Genomic DNA, 11,084 nt, shown 5'->3' with positions numbered 1-11,084 from the left:
GTTAATATTCCAAATTACACCATAGCAGATTTTTTTCATAAAAAAGGTCCTAAAAAATTATCTGAGCAGATAGCCTAAAGAAATTACAAGTTTTGATGAAGTTTTAGCTGTTTAATTAAAACAATCCCAACAAATTTTAGGAAGGGATGAATAAAATTGACATCTTCCTTAGTTTCCTTATGAATCATTTGAATTAATAACCTGATCTTTATAATGCAGTCCCCTGTAATGGCAAAATAAGATTTCCAATACATTCTCAACTGACTGAAGTGCTTTAAGTGCTTTGGTTTACGGTACCAAGTTACCTTTGATGGTTAGGAGAGGAACTTCAAGGTTTCCACATCATTTGAAATCAGTGTAAGTGGAAAGACAGAGCTTCTCTCTGGAAACTTTAGATAATGCACACTGGGCATTCTGTCCTTCCATCTGTTCTGATGGCCTTTAAATATCTCCAGTGAAGGAGACTCCATTCTCTCTCTGGGCAATCTGTTCCACTGCTTGGTCACCCACAAAATAAAGAAGTACCTCATGTTCAGGTGGAACCTGCTGTGCATGAATTTCTGCCTGTCGTTCTTGTCCTTTTGCTCAGCACTACTGAACAGAGCTTGGTCCATCCTCCCATCACCATCCCTTCAGATACTGATAGACATTGGTGATGTCTTCTCTCAGTTGTCTCTTCTCAAAGCTGCATAGGCCCAATTCTCACAGCTTTTCCTCATGAGAGGAAATCATTTTTATAGCCCTTTGATGGACCTGCTCCAGGATCTCCATGTCTCTTTTACTGAGGAGCCAAGAACTAGACACAGCACAGCGTATGTGGCCTCACAAGGGCTGAGTAGATGGGCAGAATCACCTTCCTCAGCCTGCTGGAAATGCTCTTCCATTGGCCTTCTTGGCACAATTATGCAGAGCTAATTGTCCACCAGGACTCCCAGTTCCTTCTCTGTAGAGCTGCCTTCCAGCAGGTGCAATCTCTGCTCCTCCCCAGGTGCAGGACCCTGCATTTGCCTTCATTGAATTCCAGAAGGTTCTTCTCTGCCCAACTCTCCAGCCTGTCGAGGTCCATCTGAAGGGCTGAACAGCCCTCTGGGGTATCTGCCACTCCTCCCAGCCTTGTGTCATCAGCCAACCTGCTGGGAAGTATCTACCCCTTCATCTAAGTTATAAGTTGAACAAGAACCCAGTATGAAAACCCTTGTGGGATATTGCTTGTTTGCAGGTTTTCAGCCAGGTCTCTGTGCCACAGATCAAAACCCCCTGAGCTCTGCTGTTCAGCCAATTCTCCATCCATCTCACCAAGCTCAACATCTCTGCTGTTCAGCCAATTCTCCATCCATCTCACCAAGCTCAACATCTCTGCTGTTCAGCCAGTTCTCCCTTCATCTCACAAAGCTCAACAGCTCAGCTCTGCTGTTCAGCCAATTCTCCATCCATCTCACCAAGCTCAACATCTCTGCTGTTCAGCCAATTCTCCATCCATCTCCCCAACCTCAACAGCTCTGCTGTTCAGCCAGTTCTCCATCCACCTCACCAAGCTCAACAGCTCTGCTGTTCAGCCAATTCTCCATCCATCTCCCCAAGCTCAACATCTCTGCTGTTCAGCCAATTCTCCATCCATCTCACCAGCCTTCTCTCCACTTGTCCAGCCTTCACTTAATGACTTTGTCTATGAGGATATCATGGGAGATAACATCAAAAGCCTTACTGAAGTCTGGTAAGCAACATTCCACTGCTCTCCCCTCACCTCTCCATACAGGTTTTGGAATTCAAGTGATGCTTGTGACTGAAGGAGAGATTGCCTTCAGTGAATTAAGGGAAGTTTTACTGCTGGAATTCAGTACTGCCCCATTTGAATACTGCAATAAATTCTGAAATAAATTAATATATTTCATTGCATTGTGCAGGAACCATTGCTTCACTTCTGTATGAATTATATAATATTTATACATGGTCATGACACACACAGATGACATAACACAGCCAAATAGATGTAGTGGCCTGGATGAATAATGTTCAACAGTTTAGGTCAGGGTGTACTTCATGAAAGTCATGGAAATTTCAGCAGCCGAATATTGGCATGAGAGAAGAGAGATCACACAATGAGAAACTTTTAGGTATGTGAAAAATACGGGAGTGGTGCTGGAGAATGCAGAAAAATTACATTTGAAGCATTTAGATGACTGAGCAACTAAAGTTCTGCAAATGATTCCTGAAGGTGGGAAATCTGTCCATTGAGCAAACCTGAGCTGAGATCAACAGCTTTTACTCTATTAGTTAGAGTAGCAACATTTTTGTCCTACTCTATAGGTGATCTTTAACTCCCCAGGTTATCACAGGGCTGATTCACTGTACTGTATTTACTTTAAATAAGCAGAACTGTATTTCAGAAAGTTGCTTACATAAATGTAAGGAATCCTCTGTGACACAAACTTTTTGGAAGTCAGATAGCCTGTCTTGTCTTCAGAGAATTATCCAAATTATGTAAATTTTTTTGCTCCTCTAGTTGGTTTCTGTACTGATGCTAGTGGCTTTTTTTTTTTGTCTTTTTTCCTTTTTTATTGCAGTAAATTTTGAAAGGGAAGGTAGGATCTACGAACTATTTCAAGTGGAAAATTTGTATAATGCTACATGGTAGGATCAAAACCATTATCAGCAATTTAAAATTAACTAACATAACTCTAACTTCATAATCTTAAATTTGAGTCCAAATATTTAGACTTGATTGGTTCAACAAGCAAATACTTTGTGCTGAGGCAAGGTAGATTCCTAGGATTAGACTACTTCAATGATATATATGCTTACATTTGAACAAATTAACATATATACATACACATATGTTAGGATCCGATTATCAAAAGATGCTTCTGCCCAAATTAAGATGCAAATGAGACCATATGCAAATGTCAGGAGTATGAATTTTATTGAAGAGTGGATATGTGGTAGGGAGAGCAGAGAAAGAAGAGAGAAATATTAAATAGAAATGCAGTCACCACCACATGCATGTATATATAGATATATGTGCACATATCTAAGTTATTGAATCTCACATAGATATATACATACATATGGACATATTTATATATCATGAGTTAATTGTTTTTTTACATACCTCTTTGGAAATAAAAAACAAACCAGGGTTCTGAATGAAGTGCTTCATCTGTGTCTGTGGGGTTCTTCATTATTCAAAATACTGCTTTTGTTTCATTAACTTTTACTATCTGGAGAATGAACATCACTGTTTTTAACTGCAAAGGATAACAAAAAAAGATTAGACCTGTGTTGCATAGTGGCTCTGATATAAAAAGGCAACAAATCCTATTAATATTCAGTTTTACAATTGACTTTTACCTGTCAATTGTAATGGTCTTCCATGTTATAAACATTTTAAATAATTTGATGATTAGTGATTTCATTGGAAATTTCTTTAGAATCTTAAATAAAGGATAAGGACAATTATGATCTGATATTTAATATTTTGCAAGCAGGACCTGCTTAAGTAGCTTGGGCATTTAGCTGAATAAAAAAGTTTTATTTCAGTCTCTTACTTATTCTTTTTCTATGTTAATTACCTAATTAAAAACTTTGAGTCTTGTCTAGTCTACGTAAAAAACCGTAATTCAATATCTTTTTACAGCTGGGACCTCTGAAATAGGTAATACAATGAGAAATTTCATCATGGGATTTATGGGAGGTTCAGCCACTTAAATAAAAAAAATTATAATCAATGGAATGAAATAACCAATCTGAAGGTACAATCAATCTGACCTATTTTAGAATTCTATTTGCAAGTAAAACCAACTATATTCTAGATGAGCAATCCCTCAGATGAAGACAGCAACACTCAGACAGATGAATCCTAGTAGCAGGATTACCTAATGTCCAACAGATGTTAGGTGACAGTCACTGTAAAACATTATTCTAAATGCATCAAAAAGTAACTTTTAAGCACATTTAATTTTATTTGAAAAAATGCTAATTTGATTCGGTCTGAAGTTCTAAAATGACTGCTGTGCTCAATGCTAAGTGCAATTACCATTTGGAGTGTTAAGTTCCATATTTATCTTGAACTAACAAGAACCACGAGATGGTGTCAGTTTGGGTCTTTTTTGTTTTATTTGTTAGAAAAGGCTCTAATTAGGGCATGAAAAATAGAATAGGGGAGAAGTTTTGGGTTAACATTCTACTCAGATACAGCATAACTATTTTGAAATCATAGACAGATAATTGTTATAGAGAACCAGGATGAACACTGAAGCTGGTCAAAAATCTACCAATTTTGTGCATCTGCAGATAGCAAGTACTAATTCTATTTAATTGCATTTATATAATTTATTATTTTCAGTACTCAGAATTCAGTGTTTCTAACCAATTTGATGGGGCTGGGTTTTTTTAGTTTTGATTCTTTATTTTATTGATTTGTTGGGGATTTGTTTGTTTGTTTGTTTGTGTTGGTTGGTTGCTTGGTTGGTTGGCTGGTTGGTTGGTTGGTTTTTTAAAAAGGCGAAAGGAATTTTGCCAGGATTAGTGATCAATTTAGCAATGTAGCAAAAGTTTCTCTTTTGGTTCCTCTTGAGGAAAACCCCATACTAGTTCTCTCTTCTTTCCACCTTCCAAATCTCCCTGGAAATAGCAAAAAAAAACAAAAAAAACCAACAAACCCAGCACTGTAGAGATTATATCCTGTAGAATTCTTCCATAGATTCATTTATTAACACAAAACTCATTAGAAAGAAGTAGGAACATTCCTGATTCACTGTATCTTGAGTTCTGTAGATCTACAGTTACTGAATGCCTCTTAGGTTTTTTTTGTCTCTCAGGAAAGAATTTCACCCATAAAAGATGTTAGCAGAGAGCAGGCTCCCTTGTTGACCTGTGACAGGCCTGGCAAGAAGCTCTGGATGCCTAAAGAGATCAGATGAGCTCTTCTCTGAGTCCTGTACCTCTGTGGAGATAGTGAGTCTGTCCCTGCTCACATCATAGTAGCTCACCAAGAATCATAGCAGACAGAGCCAAAATCTGTTACAATCTCGAGGGAAAAATCACAACAGAAAACACAAGTAGATCATATTAAAACACAACACATAGAATAAGTAACTTCCTCTTTTTTTAGACAGCATCACTAATATTTATCATCAATGGCAGTTCAATCTTTCTCAGATTTGAACTATATACATAATATATAATTTTAAAATTAGGCCTTAGGAGAGGCATGGAAATAATATTGACAGTTCAGGAAAGTTTACTCTCAAATACTTTAGTGATTTCTTCAGGACTCAAAACCCACCAGTATTTAGACTTTTAACTCACTGTTGGTTAATGGAAGGAAGAAAAGGATCCTTCACCAGCTGGGAAGTTGGAAATTAACAAACTCTGGGAGCTCCTAGAGGAGCAAAGATGAAACTGGAGAATAGGGGACAAAGGTGATGTGGGAACTTGTCAGAGGTCATACAATAATTTTAGTGTTCCACACCATGGGCCTGTTTGGAAGCACAGACTTTCAAAGTTTGGGGAGTGGGTAGCCCATGATGAAATCTGGCATATGTCTGTCAAAACAAGAGTGAGGAAAAGCATAAATTTCATTCTTTAGATTTTTCTTGTGAAGAGTAACAAAAGACTGAAGTTTCCTTGAGCTCTGAGGTGTTCCCAGGCTGTTACATTCCTTCTTTTGATTTTAGGCTAACAGTTGGGCCAGAGAAGCCAACCTGCTCGCTTAAAACTGCCAAGCTGTCTTTAGATAAACTCCATGTTCAGCTGAGTCCAGCACACTTCATGAACACTCATCCCCAGCATTATAAAACTTTGGGATTCACCACCAACATTCAATTTATATGGAGCACACGCAGCCATACATTATCAGACAGAAAGATGTATCCAATGCATCTGAGCTCTCCAGCTCCCTCCAGCAAAAAAGGAACAATGAAGAACTCAGCTTGCATTCATGCTATGGCACTGCTGACTTCTATCTCCTGCAGCAAAACTCTGGAATGAACTGGACTTGCTTTCATGTAGTTGTGCTAACTTGATAGCACCACAGCTATATTTAAAGCTCTTTTCCTGAGGCAGATTTTCTTTATTGCTGACAGTAAAACAGATGTGCTATAAAAAGAGATTTTTTGTTTTCAAACAGTTGGGAAATAATGCAAGGACCACAAAACAGATTCAATATTCTTTAGACTTCTTTAAAATGAGCAAAATTATGAAAACATGCAATTGGTGCCCAAAGCAATTTTAAAAATACTGAAAGTCCTGGCATTGGAGGCAATGTCTTTTTCCCACAAAGCAATAGATTTTTTCATGGTTTCATGGCAAAATGTGCAGTCTCCACTTTGTTCTGCTCCAAACAGAGATTAAAACACTCTTCAAATCAGATTTTTTTACAAGAAGGTCACTTGTAAAATGAAAGCAACAATTTTTCTTGAAACAATATTAATTTAGAAAATGTCTTTGTGATAATTATTACTTGCAAACTGGGCTGTAAAATTAACTATGCAGGGAGCAGGTCATAGGAAAGGATTCTTCCCTTCCACTGGGTGCTTGTTAGTATGATGAAGATGAAGCCAGACTCTTCTCAGAACTCAGCAGTCAGAAATAGGAAATAGATAACATTCACAAGCTGAAGAAAAAGAAATTCTAACTGAATAAAGGGGAAATAAAAAGCAACCTAAACCAACAAACCCAACAAAAACACACAAAATAAAGTTTTTCTCTACAATACTCTACAGAAACATTCTGTTCAGCCTCATCTAATGTGGAAGTTAACCCTGTGAGCGTGAGGTTGGACTGGAGTGCTGCAGCAGTCCTTTGCTCTGTGAATCATTCTATCAGTTACAATTGCTTCATAAAGCACACTTCAAACCAGCATTATGTCTGTAAAATGTCATTTTCCTTTCCCTGAACCTCATCTCTCCCTTCATGGTGGCATAAGGCGTGTGCTGATTCAGGTTAGGTGACTAACCCAAAATCAAGACACTGGGGTGGGGCAGGGAGGGGGTGAGGTTACGGTGGGCAGGATCCTTTCTGCCAACGAGCTCATTAGGCAGCTGTACAAACATTATGGCTACAGGAGATAAAATCAGTGACACTGTGTGGGAAGCAATAAGCAGGAATTTGGAGAGAGCTCTTTCACCACCAGTGCCTGTTTATGACTTTTTAAGACTTGGTGATTAGTTACAGGTAACAATCTTTTCAGCTAGACTGGCGCAGAGGATGGTATAATCTTCTTTAGGAGAACATCTCATCAGAAAGAGTTTAAAGCAGCAATCTGCTTCAACTGTTTATTAAAACTCCATAGTGTTTTTCATAATCACTGAGCTGGTTGAATTCCTCCTGGGTAATTGCTTGATGTTCCCTGCTGCAACTGCCTACAATTAATGTATTCTTTTCTTTCCCTAATGACAACAAAACCTGGAATATCTGATCACAGGCTTTGTAAATAAGGGGTTATTAAAAAAAACAAAATTGTTAAATAACGGAAAAAAAAATCCAAGCCAGGTTGTTTATTTTGCACATTCTTTTTCTGAAAGGATGATGGTTTTACGTAAATCACTGAGGAAAACTCAGTAATTTTTTTTTTTTTTTTGGTCAATGCCAGTTGCACCAGTTTTGTCTTTTGACAGCAGAGGAGCTAATTCTGCCTTTACTAGTGCCTGTTTACAAAGCATAACAAACAGCTTTCAAAATCAGAAAGCACAGTACTCAGTGGGGTAGCAGACTTGCCTTATGTTTCTTGAAGTATTCTTGATAAAAAAAACACTCCTTTGCTGGAGCTTATATGTCACATGGAAAAAGGCAGTAAATTCAGCATGAATTGAAAGCTCATTATCTTCTTGCCTCTATATGCTTCTCTGAGATAGTTTACAAAAGTAATGAAGCTTACCAATGTACATTTAGTTGCCATTACTCTCTTTAACTGTAGTTGCCTCACCTTTCTGATTGGAAGTACTACTTATAATTATTTATATTTTTGTGAAAATAATGATTGTAAACATATAATACAGACCACTATCCCTTCTAAATTTTAGGCGTTTGCTAACTACAACTAGAATTATTATTATTAAGGGATAAACCCAAAATTTTTTCAAAGAAGAAGTAGTGCAAGCTCTTGAAAGTATTTATCACAAAAGGTCTGAGATAGAAATTTTGAGTTTTTGATGGAAATTGTGACTATTAGCTTACAGAATGATGGACATCTCAGGCTAAGCTCTATTTAATGTAGAGCTTGTTTATGTTGTGCTACTGAATTTTATTGTATGGATTTTATTTTGAAATTGGAAGTTGAGTGCTTTGCACAGGATAATTAGAGCCTTGTGAGCCATTTCAGGAGCAAGTTTGCAGTCTCCCACATCAGTATGATAGTCAGAATCATGGACTTAAAAGTCTGCATTCTTTCCTGCAGCCAAACTATGTTGGGGAGGAGGAATGAAAATGTCCAGAGAAGTTAAATTGGTGCTCACCTGAATTACAATGTATACATATGCTCAAATTACAGACAAGAAGATAGTAAAATGTATAGATTTGACTGGTAAATAAAGCTTCTCTCTCTTTGGAAGAGCTACCAACAGAGAGACCTTATGACTTCAACACTGAGTGGAACATGAATCTAACAGCACTCAGAGACTTGAGGTTTGGCAATGGATCCACAAAGTTTTGCTTCTGAAACCTCATGCAAGGGGACTTGTGATACATGTGGTCAGGAGAGGGTAAAATTGGGCATCAAAGATAAAACAAATAAAGATAAAATAACTTCAAAGATAAAACAAGGTCTTCAGCTTCTTTGGCCATGAAATCCTGTATTTCCCAATGATAATCACAACAGAGAAATAATTAGCATTACCACCAATAAATAAGTCCATTTAAATTCATATGAGTATGAATATGTCATATTTTCCAAATCAGATAGACAACTAGATCCTATTCTCAGGCAAGAAAAAACAGGTCAATTTTACATGATGAATCCAGATATCATACTTTGAATTTGAGAAAGTTCATAGATTTTAGCAAAACATTTCCTTGCTACAGTAGATCATAATCTGAATTGATCTTTAGTGATTTTATTGATGTTCCTGAACTAATCTATATCCCTACCTCAATATTTGCATATTTAAATATTTCTGCCTTTATTTTTATGCCTATGTTCTCAGTGATTTCTTACTTTCATTGGGAACTCAGTAAAAATCTGTTCAATCACTAAATACTGTCAAATGCTGATGAGAACTCCTGAATCAGTCTTTGAATCCTTTTTTTTTCCCTCAGTACTCAATCATTTAATATTTTGCATGTCCATTATCAGTTAAAATTATTTCTGAGATTTTATACAGCTGGTAATATTTTTTATGGCCTAGAATTAAGAGATTTATATTCTGTGAGAAAATGTACATCACAGACAGTTTTTTGTGACAGATGCAGAAAAAATTTGTTGGGCATAAAATTGCTCACAAATAGCACTGAAATTTCAACCTGGCACTGGTTCTTCTATGTGATGATAAAGGAGGAGTTTGATCTGATGCTTTACTGTTTGCAAGGCTCTCTCTGGTGGTGCTGAGTATCTCAGCTGGTGTGGTATCTAACCATGGGCAGGCACCAGCTTGGCAAGTCATTCTTCATGAATATTACCCAAAGGGACAATGTGTTTTCTTGGGTTTGAGCCAATTCCAAGCAGATATTCAGTAGTCATATTGTGTCTCTTTAGGGTATCTAAAAAGGCAATGCTGTAGAATTTTTAAATATTCTTTACTTCATCACGACTCCTTTTGTGGTGGCTCTTTGGAGGAAAGTATCTTCTTTAGTTCATGTGCACCTAAACTGGAGGTTTAATAAATCTGTGGATTGGATTTTTATTCAATCTTCTCTCTTCAGTATGAAATTCTTTTTGAATAAGTTAAAAATACAGGAAAATATATGTTCTGGTTTCCTAAATCTGTCTCTGTTTTTAGTTTAACCCTCCCCTCTTATTTTCTGTTCTAAATTCACTGAAATTGTAAAGAAAGGCTGTGCAATTTCTTCAGGTATTGGCATCATATTCATGGATGATGATTGCAAAGGCAATGCTATGCTTTATTACAAATTAATAATGAGAACATAACAGCAATAGCTTGGGTTCTTTTCCATGTACCAGGTATTTTACATTTCAAAACTCACCAGACATGTTTTTAATAACATGCAAAGAATCTATGCTGCACTTTCTGTTTGTGAAATCTTGCAAAACCCTACTTTCAATTCCCATACGCTTTAATTTTTAAATGTATGTAAATTATGAGAAAGACTTCAACAGTCATCTTCAAAAGAGCAGTATTAAATCTCAGAGATTCTTGACAAAATCATGAGGGTTGGCCTCAGTGCATAAAGTCTATGAAGTATTAACTCTCAAAACAAGACTAAGCTTTTTCAGTTGCCAGAAAGTAAATCAACAGGAGATGTCAGAGCATTAGCTCTCTATGAGATACTCCTTTGTATTCATTATTGTAAAGATTCAGCTAATTATAAAAGTTCCACTGCATGCATACTGCCCAGAGCAGAAAAGGATTTTCAATTAGTTACAAAATAGTTGAGTTTCTTTTTATCTACAGACAGATGGTGTATGCTTCAGTGACTTCAGAAAATGGAGAGAGAGTTTTTGAGCCAGAGAGATACAAACACCAACCTATGTGTGTTTTCTTATTCACCTTTTCTGGTGCACATCATTTTGAGAAAACTTTCATCAGAAAAGTTTTCCATTTGCAGGTGAATTAATATAAAATCCAGTGAAGGCCAAGAAATCATAGCTTCAAACCCCCTTATTTGAGACACCCTCAGATTCCAAGATGGGATTACCTCTTTTCTGTGTGGTGCCAGGGAAAGGTCCCAACATCTGAAAGGAATCAGTCTCTGACTTTTTATTTCTCTAAAAAGTCCTGAAAAAATATTTTAAGTGATCCTATTGAAAATTTTCAGTCTTGCACTATAAATCATCTCTGCTACAAATCTATCATATTCTCCCATGAATGAATATTAGGCCCTTTTATTTTACTAAAATCCATGATTCCCAGGTCACCTTTCTTTGTGAGAGAACTTTGATTGTCTCTCCCATTTCCCATGGAAGTTCAGAA

The 11,084-nt window shown here is 36.8% G+C and overlaps 1 protein-coding gene across 4 annotated transcripts in view; it reads left to right on the top strand.

Moving 5' to 3' along the window:
* Positions 1–11,084, top strand: part of PCLO (piccolo presynaptic cytomatrix protein) — a 323,520-nt gene that overhangs the window by 290,478 nt on the left and 21,958 nt on the right. The gene's annotated exons all lie outside the window — the stretch shown is intronic.

Source organism: Molothrus aeneus, chromosome 5 (assembly GCF_037042795.1).
Source record: "Molothrus aeneus isolate 106 chromosome 5, BPBGC_Maene_1.0, whole genome shotgun sequence".
NCBI lineage: Eukaryota > Metazoa > Chordata > Aves > Passeriformes > Icteridae > Molothrus > Molothrus aeneus.
This window is presented reverse-complemented; position numbering and strand designations above follow the sequence as displayed.